At 40.0% G+C, this 25,029-nt stretch overlaps 1 long non-coding RNA gene across 1 annotated transcript in view; it reads right to left on the bottom strand.

The window, feature by feature from the left end:
* The window catches only part of LOC310682571, a 49,118-nt gene extending 27,012 nt beyond the window's left edge, over positions 1-22,106 (bottom strand). The window contains exon 1 of the long non-coding RNA XR_014514007.1: positions 21,839-22,106. This is a non-coding gene — a long non-coding RNA (uncharacterized lncRNA). The remainder of the gene's footprint in view (positions 1-21,838) is intronic.
* Between the last annotated feature and the right edge of the window lie 2,923 nt (positions 22,107-25,029).

The raw sequence follows: 25,029 nt of genomic DNA, 5'->3' as shown, positions 1-25,029 counted from the left end.
TGTTTTAGTTGGTCAATGTCACCAGTTAAAGGGATGGTATTTGGAAATTGGACAGCCAGTTTCAAAGAAAAGAGAACAAGTAACATTATTACTCCGAAGTTGGTAATTAAATTCCAGTAAAAGAACTCAGCCATCAGTTCACTTCAGGACAAACTTGCACAATTTGTGGCTCACTTCCGCAATCCAGGCTAAAACAGACCACACCACTGGTGCATTATGGTCTTTCCATTAATGGAAAATTTCTCCCCCCACTTCCCAAGTGGTCTCAAGCAAGTAGCAAACAGAGAAAGCTGACTGAACCCCCAGTGGGTTGGTATACAACATTGCAGGGTGGGTGAATTGTGTTTTGCTTGGTGGGTCCTGAGCTGCATGTGTCTACTTTAGTCCATCAAACTTTGTATGGCAATTGTAATGATGTCTGAAGCAGGTTTTGAATTTGGAATGGCTCTCCTCTATTTTAGAACATGCAGTCTTCAATTTTCTTTCCTTTTGCTTTAAGTTCAGCTTCATTTACACTTAAAGAAAGCAGTGGCAGTTTCCAAGCTGCTGCTGACATACTCAAAGCGGAGAGTGCATTTGAAATAGGTGTAAAATCTCACAAGGCTCACCTAAGTCCCGTACAGAATGACAAGTCAGAAAAGCAGCAATCTGTTTGTGAACCCAAGAATCGCACGCTGTAACTAAGTGCCTTACCAATAAGCCTGGTGTAGGCCATACAAGCAGCTTAAAATGTGATTGTCATGGGTACTCTATACATAATATATTCATCCCAAGGTGCACATACATTTTTTACTATTAGCTTTAGAGAGATTCAAGTGCATGTGCATTTGAATGTGAAACATAATAGAAGGGGGGAAGTGAACAATAAGATGCAATAGTGGGTGGCACAACAAGAATGATGAGCTCTGCTCAGGATGAATACCAGAATCCAAACAGATAACTGCAGCACTTATTGATGGCACAGATGCCAGGTAACTAATCTAAATCATGGATCACACATCTCAGCATTACAGTCCTGAAGTCTCTTTTAGAAGTCTTTGATTTTGCAGAGGCCACCTAGAACAGCGACTGGCGGACCTGTGATCCTCCAGATATTGTTGGACTCCGACTCTCATCACCCCAATCCAATATGGGCCAGGGTGCTGGTTGTTGTAGTCTCTCTCTCTCATAGCACAAGAACTCATGCAGTTCATAGTTAAATGATGGGATTTGCTCCCACAAGAGGGAATGGGACAAAACATGTTATTTTTCCATAGCATCTGGCTCAGGAGAGGCTGTGAAAGCTCTGGATCAGTGTCTGAATGGTTGACTGGATGGGAGCCAATGAACTATGTGTGATTTTGATGAAGACTCTTTGGGTGGGTGGAAACCTTGTGTGGGAGATAGCCAAGTTACCTGTTCTGGATGGACTTAACTCCCTCTGAAGGAGCAGGATGGTGGTGTTCCTAGAAACATGTCTGTCACTAGAGGCCAAAGTGTCCTCCATGGCTAGAAGTGCCTTTCACCAGCTATGGCCATTCCTGGACAGAGATAGCCTGGTCACTGCAGTCCATGCATTGGTAACCTCAGTGTTGTATAACAGCAACACACTGTATGTGCACCTGGTTTGGAAGCTCCAACAGGTGCAGAATGTGGCAGTCAGACTGCTGATAGGAGCACATGGTCAGCAACATGTGGCACCATTATGAAAAGATTTGCATTGGCTGTCCATCTACTATGAGGTCAAATCCTTGTATAGCTATACCTTTTGTTACGTTTGGTTCAGGTTACGTCTTTTCAGGTTGCGTCCCGCGCTGACCCGGAAGTACCGGAAAGGGTTACTTCCAGGTTTCGCCACTCGTGCATGCGCAGACATGCAAAATGACTTCACGTACATGTGCAGAAGCAGTGAATCATGACCCACACATGCGCAGACGCGCAGACACGGGTTGTGTTCCGTTCAGGTTGTGAACGGGGCTCCGGAACAGATCCCATTCTCAACCAGAGGTACCACTGTACTGATTTGCAAAGCCTTGAACAACTTGGGTCCAGATTGCTTTAGGGACTGCCTGGACCCTGAGATCATCTGGACCTTGACCACTGAGATCATCTGCCAGAGCATGATGATTGGCCATCCCAATCTGGCCTCGAACCAAAGATCTTACATAGCAAAAGGCAACTCCCTACGTCGCTCCAAACCCTTAATCATCTTGGGTGCTCTTTTCTGAACATTTCACAGTTCTGCAATATCCTTTGGAAGGTTCATTTACCAGAACTGTACAAAGTATTCCAAATACAGTTGCTCCATATATACTGTATCTATAATGGCAATGTGATATTGGCAGTTTCAAGAGAATAAACAGCATTGCATTTTGTACATGAAAAAAGGCTCCATAAACTACAAATAGTAAGTGCATCACTGCTCAGCATATGGCAAATCCATGTAGCTTTTTTGTGTAATATAACTAAGACTTTGGCGAAAGTTGTCTTAGCAGTTCCATTGAGAAGTTCCATTGAGCTCAATGTGGCTTGCTCCTATGTAAGTGAATTGCAGCCTAAACCACCTTTGCAACTTTTTAATTGTGACTTGTGAAAATTAGTGATTTTGATGACATGAACCATTTTGTATATTATTATTATTATTATTATTATTACCATTATCATCTATTTTATAAGATTCCGCATCTCATTTTTTTATTTTAATATTATTATTTCAGAAGATACCTTTTAAAGCATTCTGTCCTTAGTACTATCACTGCCACAACACACTCTGCTTGGGCTTATTCATGAACAGTAAAATAAATGATTTCCATCAGAACTGGGCTGGTTTTAAGAATCTCCTTCCTGTGATTAAAGCCCCAAACTGCCCCTTATCATTTTTCACCCTTGTGTTCCCTCACACTTCCAGGCTTGTCTTGGCTAGATCAGCTAAATTTCCCCTGAAAGATTGAGAACCTATCCGGCCCCACTCAGTCACAGTCTAAGGGAGGAATTCAGTCATTTCAAAAAGTCTCATTACATAAGATCCTTTTATTGCCTCTTGTTATTTATCTTTTTGTGCTATCACCTTTTCCCCCTCCTCCTCCTCCTTAATTCAAATTAATAAAGTCCTGCAGTGAATGGTCCTTCTCTTCCATAGAAAATTCTTTTTTGAAAAGGCTGAAAAGTCCTCAAAAATCACAATGCTCATAAAATGGGGGAAAGGGGAGGCGGAGAGGACACCTTTTATTCTTTCCCTTAGACTTCAGTGACACTATGAAGTTTCACATAATTTGCAGACTGCATCTCATAAAATACTGGCAAAATTTATTCATTTCAAATTAAATAGATGTAGCACAGAGTAATCTTTCTCTATTAAATATGTCACTTTTTGCAATTGTTTCTTAATATCCCTCACAGCTTCCATCTAAGATTAGCACTTTCTTTGCTGCCACAGTTTCACTAACCCTACTGAATTATTCACTGAAGCAGAACCTTCAGATATCAGGTTAGAAAGGCCTTGATTACGGCAGGAAGTGAACTGTATAAACCATTTTTCTTTAAAGGAAAAATGCTCCGTATAGAAAAGTCAGAAATCTGTATTAAATGTGCATTTTTTTTTAAAGTTTATAATTGATAGGAATTTAGTCAGCTGTGACCTTCTTGTATTTTGTTTATAATAATGTACAATAACATTCGGACAATGCTAGAGAACGGTTTAAAAACATGCACGTCTTCATGGTACTATTTAAAGTGGAGTTGGATGTCAATGGATATTTTTCCTGTTTCGTTTAAAGTGGGAGGACACTGTGAGCAGGTTAGTCCTACGATGCTTCATTTTACATGGCTGATTATTTACGTTTCTCTCTTCTGGTTTTGCTCCTTTGCTGCGTGGGCTTCAAAATATTGGAATCCACAGTGACAGTGCAGTAATGCTCCTTTTTATGGCTAACTGCCAATGTGGGGCCATTAGTTTGTGCCAGCCAAGTGCTGAAAAGTCGTTTGAACCTACCAAGGAGACAGCAGCTCTCTTTGCTGGTGCTGAAATCCAAAAACTCACCACTCACAACTCTGCTACTTGATGATGTGTCCAGAGGCACCCAGGAATTTGAAATATAGTCCTGACACAGAACAGGCTAAAGGCACTAACTTGAAGGCTCGGCGAGAGGAAGAAAACGTCTTTCACTCATGTCCATTAGTCAGAAAAGGAAACTTTCAGGAAGCAATTCACCTTAACAAAGACAAAGAAACATCCTCTTTGGCATCCTCAAAGGTTTGCTGAGCTATGGGACATTCGGACATAGATGGACAGAAAGCATTCACCCTCAGAAATGACTAGCTTGGATTCATAAGCAGAGATGTAATCAGGGCAATTAAGCGACTAGGCCCAGCGGCGGAGGAAGCCACCCATAGGGGTGGGGCGAGGGCAGGGCACACCACGGGGGCTCTGGAGTCTGCCTGCCTCCTCCCACTCAGCTGCCCTTCAGCTGGGGGAGAGGCAGCGGGCGGAGCCTGCCTCCACCCCCGCCCAAGCCACTGTGTCTCTCCCAGGAGAAATGCATGCTCGAGCGTGCTGCAGGCCCCACGGTGAGTGCCGCCTGGCATTTTGTCAATCCCCTCAGTGGTGATACCCGGGGTGAACCACACCCACCACACACCCCTACCTCCACCCCTGACTGGGCCATTCCCAGTATCCAACTTGTGGTTTGCCCCAAAATGGCACAGAAAATAGTTGTGTTCTGGAAAGCTTTTTTCCCCCCAAAAAGCGGGGGGGAAGGCTGTACTTCAGTGGCAGATTACAGTGGTACCTCTGGATGCGAATGGGATCCATTCCGGAGCCCTGTTTGCATCCTGAGGTGAACGCAACCTGCGTCCACGAGTCTGTGTGTGCGTGGGTTGTGATTCACCACTTCTGTGCATGCGCGTGACATCATTTTGAGAGACTGTGCATGCACAAGCAGCGAAACCCGGAAGTAACGCACTCCATTACTTCCGGGTCGCCACGGAGCGCAACTCGAAAATGCTTAACCCAAAGCTACTTCAACCTGAGTTATGAGTGTACATACTTTGCTGTGATGGTGGGTGGTTCCCAGTGCTGTTTTTCTAGAAAAAGTGCTGGAACTCAACATGAATGCCTCGCTTGTGCTCATAGAATGGCAATGATGCACACTTGAGAGGTTCTGGCAAGCTCCAGCTGAAAAAAGCCCTGATGGTGCCATTCCGATTGGTAGGGTAGAAGGCAGAGAGATTAATGAGATGTGAAGCCACAGCCAATGGCAGACAGAGCCAACTAATTCTATTTTCTTCCCTAATGGACCAGCCTACACTGATGCTTTAAATACAGGAGGTTGAATCCCTTCAACCTGTAGGTTGGTGTGGCCAAGGCCCTCGTCTGAAACCTTGGACAGCTCCTGCTGGTTGGTGAGGATATTAAATAGACCAATGATCTGACTTGGCATAAGGCGGCTTCCTAGGTTTCACTTTTCAGTAAATGGCCTTGCAGCATTGCCAGTAATTATTTTACAGTATGTTCCCATTTGCCAAAAATAGGAAAATGGTGGAAACTGAGCACTATTAACCGTAAGATAATAGCCAATTAAAAGCAGTATCGATTTTCTGCATTACATCATGGATTCTTGCTGGGCTACGGCAAACCGTTTGAGAAAGAATTTCGGCTAGAAACAAGTGCATATTGTACTCACCAACCATGCATGCAAACAAACAGGCTATTAAAAATACCAGTCACAATTGGGAATCTCTGGATAGACTTGCTGGGATGATACTCTGGGAAACCTACAAGCAAATAAAAAACCATCTTCATCAATAGGGCACATTTAGAAAGATCTAACCTACTGCTCTCCAACTCTCTGTGTTAAAAATGAAAATAATAAAAATAGTATGAAAATAATAAACATCTGTGTGTGTTTTTTAAAAAAGAAGAGTATATGTTGCCTTTTCTAATTATGTGTTATTTATTTGTAATTGCTTATTTAAAACACTTCTGTCTTGCCCTCCATCATAACTGAACTCAGCTTTATTCCTCTCGTTCTTGATATACATCTTCATTCCCTGGTAGGGAGGACACCATTTAGTGGTTTGCCTCAGTCACTACAATGTCTTGGGCCAGCCTTGCAGGGAACCAAGGCAGAGGACCTTCTCGGTAGTGGTGCCTGCCCTGTGGAAGGTCCTCCCATCAGATGTCAAGGAAATAAACAACTATCTGACTTTTGGAGACATTTGATGGCATCCCTGTTTGATGTTTTATTGCTTTATTATTATTCTGTTGGGAGCTACCTAGAGTGGCTGGGGAAACCCAGCCAAATGGGTGGAGTATGTATGTATGTATGTATGTATGTATGTATGTATAAATAAGGATAACAGGACTTCTCCTTCCTCTCCATTCCCCTACAGTCCCCTGTGTCTCCCTCAAAATCTGCTCTACAGGATTTTGGGACCCTCTGAGGCTTATTGGAAGGCCCTCAGGAAGAGGAGAGGAATGGGGAAGTCTATTGCATGAGTGGAATTCTGTGTTGGATGTAATGATGACTGAACAATTTAGCAGACTGCTGTTCTACTATGTTATATACTGTGACATGAGAGGGAAGGAAAATGGAGCATTGGCCACCTTCACGTAGCACTGGAAGTTGCTGGGTATTCTAACAGAGTATCTTGGCCTGATCTATCAAGGCTCTTCTGATGTCTTCATGCAAGAATGCATACTCAAGGCTACTTAGTACAGATTTGTTTATGTCTTCACTGTTAAGAGATCCTGCATGTGCTCTGTTTGCTCTGTAAATTTATAGAACATCAGCGAGCTATGGGCAGTCCATGCCCATGGACTACATAATATGGTCTATATAATACGTATCCCAGCCCTCCTCTATAATACCAAAATAAAGCCATGTTTATACTTGGAAGGTAAATGGTTTTTAAGCTTCCTGGTTGCAAGGCTAAAAAAAATTAAAATACTCTGCTGTAATCATTCCCTTATTACAAAATTAATGGATTTTCACACATGGACAGGTGTGCAAAAAGAAAGTAATGTGGGAATTTCACCTGTATAGTTCCAGTGCATTGTAATACTTTCTCCTTGCACCTGAGTTCCATTCAGAATACTTTTTCAATTTTTGTGAATGATTGCTTGATACTTCCCCACCTACTTCATTAGATGTCAGTATTTAATCTTATTGCTTACCTGCTGTATATTCTGTATATTTTTAAAGCATTAATTGTTGGCATTAGTTTGAGATTTGGGATAATTTAAAACAAATATAGTCATAGATGAGTGTGATACTGTTGCAGATAATTGGGCATAGGTATAATTATTTTACCTAGGAGTTGTACCACCATCCTGACCTCTGAGTGCGACTAAGGCTTGATAAAAAGGCATAATTAGTTACCATTAAACAAGCAGAGTCTTTCTTGATTTATTGTTTTTCAGCAGCAAACTTGCATGGCTTCCTCAGGGAAGCGATGTGGGATTTTGCAAATGACTTCTAAATGCTATTGTTTCCCCTATAAATGCTATAGGGAGATAATATTTCACACAAGCCTTTTGCAGCTTAATTGTTAATAAATAATTTTCAGATTTTCCAGTAATGAAGTGTTCAGTATTTTGTGAAGAAACACACTTTTTTTTTTAAATATTTGGGATCAGATTCCACTAACAGGTCCCACTAGTGGAAATCCACACAAGGGCTTCCAGTAGCACTAATAATAATAATAATAATAATAATAATAATAATAATTCCAACAGGTTAAAAACAGAATAAAACATCAAACATTAACAACTTCCCTAAACAGAGCTGCCTTTAGATGTCTTCTAAAAGTCGGATAGTTGTTTGTTGACACCTGATGGGAGGGCGTTCCACAGGGCGGGCGCCACCACCAAGAAGGCCCTCTGCCTGGTTCCTGGGGCTATCTTCTCCCCCCCCCCCCCGCATGCTCCTCAGTTGACTCTAGGGCAGTGGTTCTCAACCTGCGGGTCCCCAAATCTTAATAATAATAATAGTAATAATAATAATAATAATAATAATAATAATAATAAATTTATTTATACCTCGCCCATCTGGCTGGGTTTCCCCAGCCACTCTGGGCAGCTTCCAACAAAACACTAAAATACAATAACACACTAAAATACAATAGTTGGATTACAACTCCCATCATCCATGAGCTCTGGCCTTGCTAGCTAGGGGTGATGGTAGTTGTAGTTCAACAACATCTGGGGACCCACAAGTTGAGAAAGGCTGCTCTAGGGGGTCAGCGGAACCCTCAGAACAGTGTTTGGGGAGGAGCAGGAAGAAATGATTACAATGACAAAGCAATCTTGGCATTATACAGTGGTTCCTCCGGTTGCAGACAGGATCTGTTCCAGAGGTCCGGTCGGATCCGGAGGTTTCCACAACCTGAGGACCACTTCTGTGCATGTGCGCATGGCAAAAACCCAGTAAAATACTTCTGGGTTTGCTATGCGTGCATCCCAAAGTTTACATAATCAGAGGGTTACATAAACAGAGGTACGGCTGTACTGAATTCCTCCCTTTGCCTCGATGATGATGAAAACATGTGTGTAGAGAATGAGCTCCGAATCAGAAGACTCCATATTAGAGAATAGTTTCAGGTGGGTAGTAATAACATCTATCCTATTTATCAAGTTGCTGACACTGAAACCCATTTACATGCATGCAAACTGTGTGGCATATAAGTCACATCTGTAAAACATGGACACATGTTTTAAAGAAACACTATACATTTCTGAATTTTACTGTCATAGGGAGCTGGTAACATGATTGGTGGACATCATGACTCTAAAGAAAGAATGAAGACCAACAGACTTGATCAATTTCATTTTTTGTTTCGTTTAGTAAGTCCTGTGAATTATCATGTGAATTCTACATGTTTTACAGGGAGGGTTTTGTGACAGGACAGGCTTTGTCCAGACAGGCCTATGCCATTTGCAGTTTTTAAGGTCCCTAGCTAGAATTAACATACAAAAGAAAATGGCGCACAAAAACATCATAAGGCACCAAGAAAGAGTGAGTGGTTTATGGGTATAATTAGCTGATCTGCAAGGGTACATTTATCATGGTCTAATATTCTGCCATCAGAACCAATATAATTTTAATGAACATTTTAACTCTGTCATGTGACAAAATCTATATCAGAAAAAACTGCTTTAGAGCACATCTATTTGCTTAAATGTACTACTCTAAGGTGAGTGTATGTCACATTTTGGTCCAATGTGTGTTAAAACATGTTGCAAAATTTATCAAATGCAAAAAAGTAAAGGCGTCTAAATGATTGGGGCTCCCCTTTGAGCTTGATGCCTAGGGCAAATGCCCCCCCCCAGTCCCCACCTGCACCTCTGTTTGACCCTCTTTATATCTGTAGACAGAAGGTGCTGAGAAACCCTACTCATTATCTCAATTCTTGCTCCTTGTATTGCCACCATGTTATATTTATCTGAATAAAAGAATGATTTTCACTGTAAATTGGTCTATGAGGCTTGGGTTGAAATCTATCCTTGCCACATCTGGGCAAGTTCAATTTTAAATAAAGCTCATCATACAAAGTCTGAATGCAACATATTGTTGTTGTTGTTTAGTCGTTTAGTCATGTCCGACTCTTCGTGACCACATGGACCAAAGCACACCAGGCATATTGTTAGTAGTATAACATATTGTTAGACTACTTGAAAACAAGACATAAGATGGTTGTAATCGTCACTATATTTTCAGGTTATTGTGCAACATTTTAATATTGATGTTAACTTTAATATGTTTTGTATTTTAACTTTTATATGTTTTAGAATATGGCTTGATCTTATTGTTTTATCCTTTTGTAAACCGCTGTGAGGTTTTTACAATCAGAGTATAAATTTCATGAATTAAACAAATGAATAACTGTACTTCCCATTTTTTCCTTACTTTTTCCTTTCACATTTTAATGATATTTAAATTTTGCTATATGATTTTATATGGTTATAGGTTACACAATAAAATTACTATTTTGGGTATCATGTGTCTCTATACCAGTGAAGTACACTTCATTTTTGAAGAGCTCGGATACTTGTTTCTAATTTTTATTTTAGAATGTTTTTAGGATGGTCCTGAATTATTTGGAGTTGTAGAATATAAAATCAGGTTAAAGGTCTTATAACAACAATAAGCTATGTTCAGGTTGCTGTATGCCAGATTACAACTTCCATCACCCCCAGCAGGCATAATCAATAGTAAGGGATGATTGGAGTTGTAGTCCAAAACTGGTCCTGAGACTAAGAATGCCCATTCAGCATTCTTCTTATATTTGGGTCAGAATATATGAACAGTAGAATGTCTCCATAGATCTGTAAGTGAGGGATAACTCCCCTCCCCCACCACAAAAACCCCTATTCACTTCATAGGCATGGAACTTAGGTGAGAGATTAAAACATACTATTCTGTCTTGCACACTGAAATGCTAAAATCCAGGCAAAGCTTCACTATATAATTCTTCTGGAAGTCTAAACTGCCCTAGGTCTAAGGATGGGAACCTGTGGTCCTCCAGATGTTGTTGGACTACAACTCCCATCAGCCCCAGCCAGCATAGTCAATGGTCAGGAATGATGGGAGTTGGAGTGCAACAAAACATCTGAAAGGCTGCGCTTCCACTGTCCTTATATATTCCCTTATATATATATTCCCTGTCCGCCCTAGTCAGACATGATAGCCCGGCTTTTTATGAATCCTCAACTGCGTAGATAGTAAATTGCATTTCCTCTTTAAAATGCGGCAAGTTTTCTGCTGTTTTTCTTTTCTCTCTCTTGTCTGAGCTCATCCTGTTCTTGGATATTTTCTTTTGTTTTCATGTCAGGAATGCTAGAGAATTACAAAGAGAGAGGCAGAAGGATTTTTAAGAATGTAATGGAAAATAACACTTAATCTTTCAATAAAATACTGCTAACAAAAACATAGAACAGGACAAGTCATTACATAAGTAATATGCAATTTACTTTGCCCTTAATAGGAACTGCTTGAGACCTTAGGAATGTACGATAAAACTACCAAATCACGGTTTGTCTATTCAGAAGCTTCCAATGGGGCCTGCAAAAATGTTGCATGCCAGCAAGCATAGTGGTTTGCCTGTGTTTCTGAAAAATATGTGAATAGAAGGTAACAACAAACACTCTTTAAATGAAAAATAAAAATAACCAGCACATCCTGTTGATTTGCAGGGCAGCCTGTGCTTAATGTATTGCTTTCTGCCTTCTTGCCTAATATAGAGCACAAGGCCCAATACAATTTAGACACTGTATCGTAAGAGGAACATCTCTCATATAGCGAAGATTGGATCAGGGGTGTGGGCATCTGACTGATGATAGTTGGTAGGTAGACTCAAAAGAGGGTAGAAAGGAACACTGTCTATAACCAGAACAATAAATATCTCTCCCATTTCTCTTTCTATTCAAAACAGAAGGGTGAAAAGATGGCATAATTCAGGCACAGGGGCTAAAACTGAAACGCAAGAAGCCACTAAAGTCATATTGATCTGGTTATGCACCTTCCCCTTCCCGGTCGATGGCCAGTTATAAGAGCAAAAGCAGACTGGGAAACACTGGATTGACACCTACATTTGAACTCTCATACTACTTGGACTTTGCCAAAGCGTGTTCTCCTTCATGGAGAGCACGTGTTGCGGTGGGGGCCTCCAGGACACTCCAACGTTGGAGGGCTGGCTAATTGATCGTTGGCCACTGATGCGAATGGGGCTTCCCTTGTTGTTGGGAAGAAGTTAATGTTGCCATTTATTGATTGACAGCCAGAAATACTAAAACTCCTTGCACGAGGCTAGGGTTTCCTCTTTTCGCCCATGCATTGGATTGCCTGTCCCTCCCTCCCTAGAATTAGGGTTGTTCGCTTTGACCTTGCTATGCCTGTCATGGGGTCGTCTGCTTTGGAGCGGGGGCCTGGTAGGAATTTTGTCCATCTGGCTGATTGGCTGGGGCCATTTGGTTTTTGCCTACTGCGTAGCAAATCGTCACAACTTGTAAGGTTCGCGGTTAGGCATTGGTTTATGGTTTGGTTGGTTGAGGGGCATGGATTGGCTGTGCCTGCCCCTCTAATGCTGCTGCTGCAAGGGATTCCGTTAAAGGAAATGGGAGCTAACTATTGCTTGTCCACTCTGTCAAGGGGGCTCGGGCCATAGCAATGAGCTCCTGGTTGCATTTGGGGTGAGGGCAGGTTCCCTGCTCCGCGTAACCCCCAAGTGTATTCCCCCTTTCTGACTTTTGCATCGTGCGGAATGTCAGTCTGCCTCCCATGGTGGGGGCAGATAGTCGCACCTTTGGGGTGAGGGCAGGTTCCCTGCTCCGCGTAACCCCCAAGTGTATTCCCCCTTTCTGACTTTCACATCGTGCAGAATGTCAGTCTGCCCCCCATGGTGGGGGCAGATAGTCGCACCTTTGGGGTGAGGGCAGGTTCCCTGCTCCGCGTAACCCCCAAGTGTATTCCCCCATTCTGACTTTCGCATCGTGCGGAATGTAAGTCTGTTCCCCATGGTGGGGGCAGATAGTCGCAACCAATGCCTATGCAAGCACTCACAAATTTGTATTTTAATAAAGTTGTGGCCAAAATTATGCCAAAAATCTTAAACAAAAATTTCTGTGTGATGTGTGAGTTATTTGGGGTGGACCTGGGGACCTCGACACGCAACACATATTCCTCCAAAATGACATCTTTCTTTTACTCCTGTTCCAGTACGTGGCTGCATAACAGGCAACTTCATTCAACACATTCTCAGTCCTTATCCTTCTATTAAATGATAATGCTACTAAGCAAATGAAAGACAACATACAGTCATACCGCCTGTTGCTTTTGCTTCATGTTGCAGCTTTTTGGGTTGTGAACGCGGCAAACCAGAAGAAGTGTATACTTCTGGGTTTTGCTGCATGCGCACACACAGAAGTTTTCTGCATGCTTTATGCATGCGAAGAAGCGTTCTAGGTGCTTTGCACATGTACAGAAGTGCTCTATCACACTCTGCACTTGCGCAGAAGCGCCGCTCTAGTTGCGAACGGCACCCCGAAAATGGATCGTGTCCACAGCTAGAGGTACCACTGTACATAGAGTAGATGAGAAAGAAATTTGTCCATAGTCCGCTTGAATCAAGCAAGGATCTCAACAGATGACTTTGACCATAACAGCAAAATAATTTGACTTGTGGAAACAGACCATCTAGCCCAGTATATGTTGCTGTTTTTATTCTGATGCTGTTGTAACTGCTTCAAGCTTTTATGCCTGCCTTCTATTTTTATTTTTTGGAGAGAGGCTTCTTCTGAATGTGGTGCACATTTTAGTATCACGTCTAACAGTTATTGCTAAGTTATCCTGTGCGCATTTTTATCTAATGCACACCACAACTTCTTGAGGCACTGGATTCCATACAATGCAAGTGACAGCGGTGAAAGAAAAGTGCATAAGGCTCATATAATAAATGCCATATTAAATTTGACACCTTAAAAAATCTGCTGGTATGTGGGCACTATGTGTATCTTGTGGTCCTTCTTGACCTTATGTCAAAGATGGGGAACCTGCTCCCATCAGCTGTAGCCAGGATGGCCAAAGGCCAGGATTGCAGAAGTTACAGTCCAACAATACAGGGGTACCTCAGGTTAAGTACTCAATTCATTCTGGAGGTCTGTTCTTAACCTGAAACTGTTCTTAATCTGAAGCACCACTTTAGCTATTAGGGCCTCCTCGTGCTGCTGTGCCGCCGGAGCACGATTTCTGTTCTCATCCTGAAGCAAAGTTCTTAACCCGAGGTAATATTTCTGGGTTAGCGGAGTCTGTAACCTGAAGCGTATGTAACCTGAAGCGTATGTAACCCGAGGTAACATTGTACTTGGAGAGTCACAGGTTCCACACCTTTGCCTTATGATGAATTCACAGTTTGAAGAATTGGATGGTCTGGCAAAGTCCATACATTTGTATATATTATGCATTTGTATGCCAGGCTGAACATTTCCACCAGGTTGTATAATTTAACATTCCTTTAGCATCCACATCATTCTTAACAGAATACAGAATGAAGCTGCCTACAGTTCAAATTAGATGGACTGGACTGAAAGTGTGGTGAAGATGCAATGTGAGGAAGTCCACCTGCAGTATTAAAAGCCTGGTTCCGCTGAAAGCTTGTAGAAAGAATTTTGGTAGGGATTTTTGGAGTACATAATTTAGTATGTACTTAACAAACTGCAGTTTCTTTCTTATAACTGGTAATGGAGTTTGTTTGTTTTTAAAAAGAATAGATTCTAATGGCTGTACTTTCCATAAATGCCATGGTTTTCAAACTGAAAATAATAAGAACCAATTTTTATCATTTAATGCGAGAGCTTCCTTCAGTCCTCAGAATATAAGTATGTGTGTATCTAATAGCGATATATATTTTGTCTACTTTTCTTGAATATTTGTTCTCATTATTTATTTATTTATGTAATAGAATTCACACACTGCTTGATTGCTTAAAAAAAAGTCTCAAAGCAGTTTACAAGAAGATTAAACAATAAGATCATTAAAAAAAAATACTACCCTACTTTAAAACATACAAAAGTTAAAATGCTAAAACATGCTTGAAATCAGTAGGGAGAAACTATTGATTACAAGCAATATCTTTAATGTGACTGCTTGCATTTTGGTGAGTTCTCTAATACAAATTACTTCACATAGTGCTATAGAAAATGTTCCCTGCCCTCCTTTTGTAGATTTTTTTTTTTTTTAAAAAAAGGTTTGGTTGGATCCTTAGAAAGTTACCCATCCATCTTGCGCCTCTGCAGCCACCTGTGGTCTCCAGAAATGATCACTGGTGGGCAGAAGGTCTTCCTAAAAGAAAGAGGGACCGCTAAGTTTTAATTTATATATTTTTTAACTGTTGCTATATCTGTATTGTCCCTGTTATACCTAATTGCAAATTCAAATGTATCCCTATCATGTTTTATGACTTCCTTGATATTGTATGTGGGCTGGAACTGGTCTGTGACCGAAATAATAAATTCACTCAAAGAGGGACCGCCCCAAATAGCACTGAACAAGTATAGGCAATCTCGGCCCTCTAGATGTTTTTGGCCTACAACTCCCATGATGCCTAGTTATAGGACCAGTGGTCAGGGATGATAGGAATTGTAGTCTCAAAACATCTGGAGGGCCAAGTTTGCCTATGCCTGTTCTAAAAGAAGTTAACTTAAAGTGCAATCCTCTCTCTCTCTCTCTCTCTGTGTGCGCACGCACTCAGAATTAAGCCCCACTGACCTCAATGGCTCTCCCTTCCATTTAAGTATATAGGATTTCAACTTTAAATAAGTTCAAAGAAGGAAGTTCATGGACCACAGTCTCCTGGTCCTCAGAAGAGCATTCTAAGAAAAAAAGCGGGTTTGGGGAACATGTATTTTGTAAACTTCCTTAAGTTAATTTATCTTAGGATTCAAGCCACAGTGTTCAAACAAGGCTTCCCTGACCCAGAGCATACATGGGCCTTCTGTACTTGTCACCTTCATTGTTCACGTCAAGGGTGGGTGGAGCTCTTTGCAGAGCTGTCCACCTTCTGGGAGGTTAATGCAGAAGGCCTTCTTAGCAGAGGGCCCTACCTTATCCAGAAACCCCTGGAATTCTTTGTGCAATCAAAGTGAATACTTGGATTGCAAGAAGAAATATTTCACAGTATTCGCCATCCATTTAGTCAGGACGCGGGTGGCACTGTGGGTTAAACCACAGAGCCTAGGACTTGCTGATCAGAAGGTCGGCAGTTTGAATCCCCGCGACGGGCTGAGCACCCATTGCTCGGTCCCTCCTCCTGCCAACCTAGTAGTTTGAAAGCACATCAAAGTGCAAGTAGATAAATAGGTACCGCTCCAGCGGGAAGGTAAACGGTGTTTCCGTGCACTGCTCTGGTTCACCAGAAGTGGCTTAGTCATGCTGGCCACATGACCCGGAAGCTGTACGCCGGCTCCCTCAGCCAATAAAGCGAGATGAGTGCCATAACCCCAGAGTCGGCCATGACTGGACCTAATGGTCAGGGGTCCCTTTACCTTTACTAATCTCTCTGAACCAGCCAAGGATGTCTAGTGCATCCTTGAGAAGAACTGTAGTATTGCATGAAGGAGGCCTCAGCTTCAATTCCTTGCATCTTCAGTTAAAGTGGGATCTCAGGAAGACATTTGGGGAAACAGTTCCGCATGCCTCCTTAGAGAAGCATTGCCAATACGGGGCTAGCTGGATCAATATAGCCTAACCAGAATCAGGTGGGTTCATATGTTGATATGTTTAAGCCTCAAATGGCCAGCTGCTTACTTACATCAAGTGGAATTGGGACCAATTTGCCATAGAAGTCAATGACTAATGCTCCTGCTTATACCATCCACCTCTCTGTATCCGTCAAAATGAGTTTGTAGCAACGTATCCAGTATAATAGCATCCACTAGAATTGCAAAGCTCTGGATTTAATTTCGGTGAGTACTCGACTTGTGCATAGCCTACAATAAAATACTATCCATTGTAAGTAAAGGTGTCAGAATTAACTCCTAAGTAATATTTGCTTATGCAGTGGAAAACCCCATTGACTTCACTGCATTGTTAATGCAAGAAAGATATTTCATGATTAAGGCTCTTTATACTTTATAACACAACATTGATTTTTGTGAAATTACACAATGAAATTTAATATGCCTAAGTGATAACTGGGCTTTCTAGATGTTTCTCAGATATGTGCATTTAATATAGAGAATGTGTGTGCGCGGTTGTGTGTGTTTGTGCACACATACACACACATTTAAAGAAGGAAATTTCAGTGTGACAAAAGGACATAATGGGTTAAAAACTATGTAAATGTTACTCTAGTTAAATTACAGCTTGTTGTTCAGATGAATACTCTCCACTTCTCATATAGCTTTAAATTATGGACAAATGCTTGCAATTGTGAACTACCCTACATTGTGGCTGCCTGTTCCCAGGCTTCATCAACCCGAGCTGTCCAATGGGATTACTGTAAGCTTTCACGGCAGTCTGCCAGCCACTGATCAGAAATTCATATCCCTGGATGTTAGATTGCTCTCTTTATTCCATCCTTGTGATGGCTGTGATTGCTGTCATGGTGTTAGGTTAGAAATTAGCATTTTGTGGCCCAAATTTTGCCATCCAGAACATAATCAGAAAAGGGGGAAGGGAAGGGGGGGCCAGTAAAAAAATAATAATCAAAGAATAGTAATTTCATCTGTCAAAGAAGAGAAATGCAGTGCTACCATGATACAGATGTCTACAAAACTTAGGCCAGGGAATGTTGTGGTATTTATGGTCTGATCTGGCAAAATGCATAGGGAGGTGGTGCTTTTTGCAAACCCAAGTATGTGATAGCAGATTAATGGCTGTTCTCTGCTGCTGCTGCTGCAGCAGCAACAACAACAAGATACCTTAGCTTCAGGAATGTTTACAGGAAGGAAGGAAGGAAGGAAGGAAGGAAGGAAGGAAGGAAGATTTTTAACAGATAGTTTCAATGACATGCTGAATTAATTACAAGAGGCTGGTTATCAGGAGGTCAGAGATGGACTTGTTAGCATTGTTTTGGGTCTAGAGACAATAGTGGTATGTATGTATGTACTGAACTGTAATTTCCCTTTACATGTCTGAGTCCCAAAAGGATGAATGCATATTGCACATAGGGAATGCATATTTAATATAGGGTTGTTAAAAGGAAATAAACATGGATAAACACCACAAGTCTATCTTCCCTTTCTCCCTGTTTTTTAAAATCAAATCATATTTAGCTATTGAATTTTGATGAAGAAAAACACAGTTTAAGCTCTTTGGTGTTTTATGTTCAATATTCTTCCTATATTGCTTTTCTCCGGGTGCTGTATAGGATGCTATTAAACAGCCCTGCAGTAGTCACTGATCTGTTAATGTTCTGTCAAAACAATTCATTGATGGTTAATTACAGAAAATGATTTAAAGGAACTATTTATCTGAAGCTGTAGATAATATAAGGTAGGTCCTTGGTAGCTTGTTATTCTTTCTAGACACTTTGTGGACATGGTAATTCCCCCCGCCCTGTCCTGTCATTAGTGCTAAGCAAACTGGAAGGATTCTGACATGTGAGGTGCACAGATTCTGCAAGGAGCCTTGATTTTTATCCAGCCAAGCCTATCTGTCATCTTTAATCATGCAAAAAGCAGGATTACTTAATCATTTCATTTTATTGAAAAGAAAAAGATTTACATTAAAATGATGACATGGAAAGGAGGGGGGGAAATTGAAAATGATTATCAAGAAAATGTAATGTGGAGACGAAAGCTCCATTGCTTTTGTGATGCTCATTTAAAGCAATGATCTAGTAAAGCTAAGATATAAAAGTAATGATGATGTTAGCTATTGGAGTATAACCATATTTCCTATGCATTTTAAAATGCATTTGAACGTAGTATCTGTTCTCAAGGGCAGCTCATCTCAGAGGCATTATTTTCCATCCCTCTTCTGCTTTTGTAAAATTGTACTTTTGCTAGATTTTGCTACCCTTGCTAGCATACAAGCCCTGCTAACAAGTGTGCTCTTTACTATTAATATGCACAAATTTATCTTTCTTGAATTGCCTTGAACTGTATGCCAGAATGAGATCCACTAATTAGATGTCCAGCTTCTGAAATCTTAATGTCCTCTTTCTTCCAAATTGGAATGTATGTATTTTTAGAAAGAGGGAAATTTATTAATTTCTCACATACTAAATTGTGAGTTTCCACCTCATGAGTTACATTCAAGGGTCCTTTTAGCAAGCTTCAAACTATTATTTTTTTCAGTTTACTGTCTCTTGCCTTGGCTCCTTGGTTCACAATTGTGTTTCAAAAGGTTTAAATGTCTAGTTAAATTCTGCATGTCACCTGTAAGAAATGGGGAGTACAACAGAAAGCCAAGTATTAGAACTTTTCTATGGTGAAATAAGTTTTGTTGGTTTTAGCAAATGAGGGTTCACAGGTGCTTTTCAAAATCCAACAAGTGTTATGCTCCACCACAACCTGACTGAATGCATCACAGTTCTTTAATTTTTTAGATTTCAAGGCCTTAATCTGAATTAGTTGTGTCCTAGTTATTGGTAGTTAAAATCCACCAATCTGTGGTAAAATAACGGAATCAATTGCATATGTGAATGCAAAATTATACATATTTAAAATACATAAACATGCAATGATATCTGAATACAATCTAGGTTTTTCTCATTGACTTAATAAAACCTTGCACTGATCAGATATGCAGACAATTTAGGATGTGAGCCTAAATGTACTGGCTTTCAAGTAAGCTTCATCAAAATTAAAGAGACTTTGTTTGGACTGATTTGGAAGTATTACAACTGACATCTTCTCACAGATTGTTCGAGGGATACGACTTAACTGGTTTAAGGATAAAGTTGTGTGCAAAATTCTTTTTCTAGGTTTTATACATTTCAGCTTCTCATTCCTCTTCAATTTCAACATCAGTGCAATGGAAACCTAGGAATTACAGCACAGAGAAAATGATACTGCACCGAGAAGGAAATACTATATATCAGTTGCTTTTGTAATGCCAACAGGTTTGAAGCTTGCTACTGGCTTGTTTGTTGTATTGAAACTATAATCGCTTGACTATCGGGTTGCTTCTGTGAGAATGGCTTGATAGGTAACTTTCTGTAGCAGCAAAATAATTAAAGTGTCATGGAATACATATATATATATATATCTCTGTGTGTGTGTGTGTTATTTTGATGCATGCCAGTCAAAACTTTCACAGTCATCCTCTAAAAGCTAGGAATGAGTCTGATTTAAAACCCAGTATTAGTAATTCAACTATTTATATATTGGTAAAGGTTTTTATAGTACTATAACCATCTTTAAATTGGAATGTTTTTTCCTATTTAAACTGAACTCTAGTGCTGTCTCAAGACTCTGTTTTCCTAATATTCTATACGATTATCTTTGAAATGTAGCTACATTTAGGTCTGAACAGTTTAAGAATAAATATAAATTAGCATCCCCCCTCTAAACTCCAAAGCAGGCTTCCGACCCTTTTGAAGGTCTAGCATGTAAAACTGGCAATGTGAAATACATATCTGCTTCCCTTAGTTATGAAGCAGACACCAAAATGTCACTGAACAAATATTTCAGTGCAATTTGGCTTCCAAGTAATGTAAGTAGTTTTCCATTTTCTTATGCTTAGTTTTGATAGTACTTTCTATAGTTGTATGCAGGTTCCTATTTGCTCTGAAAAATTTTTTTCCGAGCTGATGTATTATCACATGTGTTTTGTATTTACATAGACATGTTGAATTTTTGTTTGACTTCCTTGCAACTAACAGGAAATTTTGTTTTCCATCCTTTGCCATTTACAGCTTGTGCTAAAGTAATTGTACATTTATTTAAAATGTTTTCTTATTAATGTACAGGCCCAAATATTATCTTGCTGGATATTAATGGCCTTGAACTTAATGGAACTCTTTGGAGTTGGATAGGATTGACGGCCGCAGTGCATAATTTAAACCTGTATCTGATTAACCTTTTACTACAAAACTGGATAGTGTGTGTGTGTGTGTGAGAGAGAGAGAGAGAGAGAGAGAGAGAGAGAAAGAAAGAAAAAGAAAGAAAGAAAGACAACTTGGGTATATTTGGGTTTCTTACACTTAGAAACAATGGAAATTTGAGTTTAGACACCTGTTATGCTTATGCTGCAAAAAGTTTAAATTCTGACTTTGAGCACATCTTTATTTAATACGTCACATGTGATTATGCTCACAATCAACACTGCATAAAACGTTGATCATATTGCAATGGTTTTAACAGGTTATATTGTTGTCAGCATTAATTTATATCTCATTTCTTAATACTTCCCTACCCTTAAAAACTAAGCAAAGATAACATGGCATTTTAAGCATCTCTTAAGCATATTTCCAAAGATGAGCTCTAGAAACTGCAACGGTGTTGCTATAAGATTTAAACAATAGGTGGCAGTGTTACCTAGATACAATTTCCTTTGGATTTTAAAAAGGATGGAAGCACTTAAAACGGTCGGTGCGTTGTTGTTACTGTACATAATTGCAGGTATAAGCAAATTTAATCTGGTTCAAGATATATTACAAAACTTTTCCTACCAAGTTATGGCTTTTTTCAAAAAAACAAATGACCAACATACGCAATAGCTTTTCCATGTCCCCCTATTAAATATTACCAATTAGAACATTACACAGCCTTAATAGGTTCCTATTGTGTAGCTGATCATAGATTTCATCAAATTTAATAGCAGCTTGTACACAGAAATCTTCAATTGTATTTTTTTAAATAAAAAAAATCCTTAAATTAAAAGTAGCACACAAATAGAAAACAGTAGCTACAATATTCAAGAATAGCTGTGGTGAATCCTTTTCGGGAAATTAACAATCCATAAAATTAGGACCAGTTTAACACCCAGGTGTTGTATGCAATAGAACTTGAAAACTTACAGTCCTTACTACATCATTAGCCTGAATGAACACCCATATGGTATACTTATTGCCTATACCGTTCCACCCATATCTATATGATCTGTATCTTATTTTTTCTCCACATTTCTATGCAAGAGCTTCTTTTTCTTATGCAATATCTTCAAGGAAAGTAGCATCCCAAACCAAAATGCGAAGTGGCATTATTTACAAGGGAGATGCGTGCCTAAATCCAATATGCCAATACACATATTTGCCTGAAGTGTAAAAACACACACATACACATACAACAACCCACGTAATAAAGCCTGAAGCAGTACAAAAATGGAAAATGGTTGTAGTTAGCTTAAATGGGTTTGATGACACGAATGTGCATCGAAGATATGGCAATTTCAGCATGAAATAAAAACACCATACTGACCACTGCAGGATCCCTGCTCCATGTTTATGTCGTCTACTTCTAGGATACAGCTTTTCTATTGTGCCTTCGCCAAGAAATACATGCATCACTGTGTGCTAGAGGCATCCATGCTATAATTTTAGTAGCCTTTTCTTTAAACCAGAAAACGTTTGCTGAGAGATACCTTAGTGGCCTAATCGGTACTAACCATTTTTATTTTTATTTTGCTCGATAACCAGTTTATTTTTTTTTATCTAAAAATTAGCATATTTCTAGGTCGGGGGGGGGGGAGAGAGAAGGAAGATATAGGATAATCATGCTGGGGAAAGGAGATAGCGATGGATAGCAGGCATGATGAAATGTGTCTGATAGGGTCGTTTTCTTCTGTACCACCATTTCCTTGCTGCTGTGGGATTACAGAAAATGGTGGCTTCTTATACTTTATGGAAAATGTAAATTTTACGGTATAACCTTTCTGTGGAATATGGATTTGCAACATCTCTGCCGCCGTCCAGCTTGCCATGTCAAATTTAGCAACAATATTGGCAATATTCTGTATACATACAGAAAGGCGTCATCAAATTGGAAGGCAGCATTTCCCTAAAACTGAAAATTATGGATTCAGTTACTAATAAGAACTAATGCTGACCAATCTTGTATGATGGAAAATTACAACCTTATCTGCAATACTATGCCAGCCCCCCCAAAAAAGCCCAGTATTGTTACCAAACAATTCTAATATGTGGAATAATTCAGGAAGGAAATAAAGTTTTCAGTGCTTGCTTTCTGTGGCCACCCAGTCTCAGCCTCAATATTTGATGGGCCCATAGGAATGACTGCAGTGATGTTTTGTAAATGAGACCCTTATCTGCTTTCTGGTTTGAAGGTAAGATGTTTATAATAGTATGAGCAGATTCGCCTTATTACAGTTTAGAAAAAGACTGTGGCTTTGTGGTGATGCTGATTCCCCCCCCTTTCCCCCCCTCCCAGTTGCTACTTCATGAAATGGAATGGAATGGATGTAGAATATGTGACTAATAAAACTGATTTTATTAGCCACATACATTAAAAACAGAAGAGTGACAAGCCGAAATAAAGGAGCAGGATAGGGATAGAGGGGAAGGTGTGGGCTGCACTGGGGGAGCATTAGCAAAGACATCAATAAATCAAAGGATGACACCTATTCTAGTCAGTCAGAAGAGTGGTACAAAAGAATTTTCTTTGCAAATTATAAATACATGGATAGCTAAAACTGCAGGCAATGCAATCTTTTAAATTATTTCGTTTTATACATATTACATTTTACACGTTTAATTTTGTGCCGTGTTGTTTATGAACCAATAAAAATTGTGTTTGTGGATAAACACAATTTATTCTGAAGGAATCTTATTTTCTTTGGTTCTTTTGGGGTAAAAGAAAAAGAGAAATCTTAACAGGCTCGTACTGTATGAATGGTGGTGGTGGTGGGGTTACTTCCAAGTAAGTATGCTTAGGAACAGATTCTGCCTCAGATGGCAGCCTTTTATTTTAAAGGGGGGGGGGGAGAGAAGAGCTGAAATAGATATATGTCATACTTCCATATGAAACAGACCATAAGGAACTGGTAATCAAGAATTAATGATAAGACCTGTTGTAATGGATCAGGCCCAAAATTGTTAAGCCTTACAGATGTCAATGGGACCAATAGCTCAGTCCTTACTTAAATGTAGCTTCCCCCATAGTTCAATGTGACATGCTGTCAAGAAAGTGTAGGCAGCCTTCCTCGCTTGAAACCCCTTCTTGTTCTATGTGCTGTGTGTGCCATTTGAAATTTTGGTTAAGTTTCAGTGCTGCTTATAGACCTCTTTCTGGATTACAAAACAGCGTAATCAAGATGGCAGTTTTGTTTTATCTCTGTAAACAAAGACAGCAGATCCTGGAATATCATTTACATGAGCACCTATGCTACCCCCATGCAGTGTGTCGTAGGAAATGCATGCCAGCTGGGAAGAGAAGTGCCACTATGCTTCAAGCATCCCCTTAACTTCCACTTCACCCGAAACACTTTTACATAAATGACTCGGTTGACTTCCTTTAGAGTAACAGCTGAGTGATGGCAATATGCAAAAACAATGGCCTGACTCCTTTCATGTGCCCCGATAAAAAGCCTTCAGTGGGATTTCATTGAGTTTGCCATATGCAATCAAATAGGAAAACAATGCTTGTTTTGTTGTCCCCCCACTATACTATATTAACTTTCTTTATTTCAAGCAACAATACCCTTCCATCATGAACATGAGCAATTTATTCCATTTGCATTCTTTTACCCTGTTATAGCTGTGCACTTAGCAAATGTGTTTGCAATGAGCTTGTGAGAGAAACACATAAAACTTCTTGTTGAGCATACCAATATGCCTTTGAGCCTGTGTGTGTGTGTGTTTCTGTTTTAAACTAACTTGTTTGCCTTGACCACCAGTACTACACCAGAAATTTCTGTTGCATTTTTGAACCACCACTCATCCATGAATGTGAAAAGAAACTGCGTTCAAAAATGTGCAAATGGAAGAGAAAATTTCAGTGAAATTCTCATGGCAAGTTTCTTTTGCTCTGCTTGCCTCACTTTTGTGGTGGTTGAGGGCTGTCGTAGGAGTGGGGCAGATTTCTGGTTCTGTTTGCATTTAAGGGCAAACTTAGCCAACTTGCACTTGGCAAAGCAACAGTAACACAGCTATCTTTCAAAATTCACACGTTTCTGAATTTTGCTGTGAGTTCTCCAGCCAAGCGACATATACACCAGTGCATACATTATGGTAAAGTGTGCACATAAATGCACATATTGGTGAAAATGACATTCAACAATGCATTGGATAAGGGTATATTACTTGCAAAAATGTGTGCATTTGTCAGGAGTGCATACAAAAATGTGCTTATTAGGACAAATTTGTACTAAAATGCTGAAGCATTTTCACAGGGATGTTTTAAGTATAAAAAACTCAAATTACTGCATAAATATGGAGAACTGAATTTACAATTGGAAAAATGAGAAACAGAGAGCACCTAAAATTGACAGAATCATCAATCACTACCTGTGAACATCCTTTTTTTCATTCTACAAATCATCTCTCTTGTGCTCTGCACTTTGTACCTCAATTAAAGCCCAGGGGAAGATATCCTGATATAACTCCTCCCATGGGACTCTTTCAGGAAGTGAGGGCAACATTGGAATGGGAAGG

This window comes from Podarcis tiliguerta (assembly GCF_965153285.1).
Source record: "Podarcis tiliguerta genome assembly, chromosome: 7".
Taxonomy (NCBI): Eukaryota; Metazoa; Chordata; class Lepidosauria; order Squamata; family Lacertidae; genus Podarcis; species Podarcis tiliguerta.
Note: the sequence above shows the minus strand (reverse complement) of the source record. Positions and strands in the feature narration are given on the sequence as shown.